At 48.6% G+C, this 2,908-nt stretch overlaps 1 non-coding gene and 1 pseudogene across 1 annotated transcript; both read left to right on the top strand.

The window, feature by feature from the left end:
• The first annotated feature begins 1,997 nt into the window (after positions 1–1,997).
• On the top strand, positions 1,998–2,155 carry LOC125773348 (5.8S ribosomal RNA). Its single transcript, XR_007420051.1, has one exon. It is a non-coding gene; the product is annotated as a 5.8S ribosomal RNA (ribosomal RNA).
• Positions 2,156–2,862: 707 nt separating this feature from the next.
• LOC125773343 (large subunit ribosomal RNA) overlaps positions 2,863–2,908 on the top strand; it is a 3,596-nt pseudogene continuing 3,550 nt past the window's right edge.

Below are 2,908 nucleotides of genomic sequence, written 5' to 3'. Positions count from 1 at the left end.
ACGAGTTGCATGTGTGTGGTATGTGTCAGAATCTGGTGAAGCTTTCTGCATGTGATGTGCCTTGTGTGGATCCGTGGCCATTGCATTGTGTCTGGTGCTTAGATACCCAGACACTTAGAACGCTTGCGCGGAAAGCAAACTCGATCGTTGTACACTTTGATGGGTGACCATCACTGTGTCTCCGTGCCGTGCTAGATCCCCCCTAGCCGTAAGGCACTTTGAACGCCCCTTCGACGACGAGTTACAAGAGTGTGGTATGTGTCAGAATCTGGTGAAGCTTTCTGCATGTGATGTGCCTTGTGTGGATCCGTGGCCATTGCATTGTGTCTGGTGTGTAGGTACCCAGACACTTAGAACGCTTGCGCGGAAAGCAAACTCGATCGTTGTACACTTTGATGGGCAACCATCACTGTGTCTCCGTGCCGTGCTAGATCTCCCCTAGCCGTAAGGCACTTTGAACGCCCCTTCGACGACGAGTTACAAGAGTGTGGTATGTGTCATAATCTGGTGAAGCTTTCTGCATGTGATGTGCCTTGTGTGGATCCATGGCCATTGCATTGTGTCTGGTGTGTAGGTACCCAGACACTTAAGCAAACTCGATCGTTGTACACTTTGATGGGCGAGCATCACTGTGTCTCCGTGCCGTGTAAGAGCTCCCCTGGCCATCAGGCACTTGAAAGGTCCTTGGACGACGAGTTACAATAGTGGTGTGTTAGATACGTCAGATTACGGTGTCTACTACTGTGCAATACGTATCCGGCTACGGCACGGAACGAACGGGAACTGTGGTGCAGACAAACAAGAGTTAAGCCTATTAGTCATTAACTCTAAGGACGGGGCCATGGGGCGGTACACAAAGGATACGGATGAGCGAGTATGCAGGCCCAATACTCAATAGCTCGATCCGATCCAAGCACATGAGTTGACTGCGGCGCCAGGTTAACCAATGTGCTAGATTCTATTTGGCCAGTAGAATCTTGTGTCTTACGCGATTTGATACCAAGACACCAGAACGAAAGTTAGTTGAAGAGTTATTAAACTCTTATGAAGTATGGTTGTGCAATCACAACTTATGACTTTAACCTATAAAGTGGATATGGACTTGCAATTATAACATGGAATCTCTACACACCCCATGAGCTCGATCCAATCCACGCACACGAGTTGCCTGAGTAGCGACAGGTATACCGATGTGCAATACGTATCCGGCCACGGCACGGAACGAACGGGAACTGTGGTGCAGACATACAAAGAGTTAAGCCTACTAGTCATTAACTCTAAGGACGGGGCCATGGGGCGGTACGCAAAGGATACGGATGAGCGAGTATGCAGGCCCAATACTCAATAGCTCGATCCGATCCAAGCACATGAGTTGACTGCGGCGCCAGGTTAACCAATGTGCTAGATTCTATTTGGCCAGTAGAATCTTGTGTCTTACGCGATTTGATACCAAGACACCAGAACGAAAGTTAGTTGAAGAGTGATTAAACTCTTATGAAGAATGGTTGTGCAATCACAACTTATGACTTTAACCTATAAAGTGGATATGGACTATCAATTATAACATGGGGCACACACCATGTTCTCGATCCAATCCACGCACACGAGTTGCCTGAGTAGCGACAGGTATACCGATGTGCAATACGTATCCGGCCATAGGCACGGAACGAACAGGAACTGTGGTGCAGACATACAAGGGCCATGGGGCGGTACGCAAAGGATACGGATGAGCGAGTATGCAGGCCCAATACTCAATAGCTCGATCCGATCCAAGCACATGAGTTGACTGCGGCGTCAGGTTAACCGATGTGCTAAGAGAGTTGTTCCTGGGCCTTCAAAGTGACTTCAAAACTATCTTAGCGAATGGTGGCCATGGGCGTAGACATGAGCCACAAGTCACAAGGCCTGGGACTATTGGGTAATAAAGACAACTTAGTCAGAAAGTTAGTCTTTGGACGTACCACCGGGATTGTGTTACATTGGGAACCTTACTATAAAACCCTAGGCAGGGGATCACTCGGCTCATGGATCGATGAAGACCGCAGCTAAATGCGCGTCACAATGTGAACTGCAGGACACATGAACACCGATAAGTTGAACGCATATTGCGCGTCGGACGATTAAACCCGGCCGATGCACACATTCTTGAGTGCCTATCAATTCCTTGATATACAACAAACCAAACTTCAGGGTGGAGCGTGCCACAATAGAACACTATGGCGAGCAGCCCGTCTAGTGTCGTGGGGGAAACACGCTTCCACACTGTGCATAATGGCGTGCTCGGGACCTTTGTTGGGACCGCAGGGCGCTGAAAGTAAAGGGGTGAACCGCATAAATCGCACGCACGTAAACGCGCACACACACAAATAGAGTGAGACGTATCGTAGGATACCGCTAAGAGTACGTTGTGAAACATGGGGAAATTCAATCGAAAACCTCTTTGATGTCCAAGATTTCGTTGACCGTATCCGTCGTAATACTGGATCAACGTGCTTGGGGGAAAACGTCAAAGGGTTTTATAATAGTGGTGCATGATTAACCCATCGATGCCCGAGGGGAACATGTTGTCCAATACAATAGTGGTGCAGTTGGCTCGACATGCTCGGGGGGAGACATCGTGGGTCCAAGTCGACCAAGTCGACCGGGAGTTGTTGTTGAGAGATCGAATCAAAACGATGCCGAGCGGAACTCGTTGTCCTTATTGAGGTGATATTCGGACAACGTGCTCGGGGGGGCCATCGTTGATTCAAAAATGACCGTAAATTGCCCAATCCGTGTGTGTGTGTGTGAAGTGTTGTTGCGTATATATCGGTTCGCTATGCCCCGGGTTCGAAACGAATGGAATGTGACTGATTTTGTTGTAGGCCTCAAGTGATGTGAGACAACCCCCAGAATTTAAGCATATTAA

Source organism: Anopheles funestus (assembly GCF_943734845.2).
Source record: "Anopheles funestus chromosome X unlocalized genomic scaffold, idAnoFuneDA-416_04 X_unloc_30, whole genome shotgun sequence".
Taxonomy (NCBI): Eukaryota; Metazoa; Arthropoda; class Insecta; order Diptera; family Culicidae; genus Anopheles; species Anopheles funestus.
This window is presented reverse-complemented; position numbering and strand designations above follow the sequence as displayed.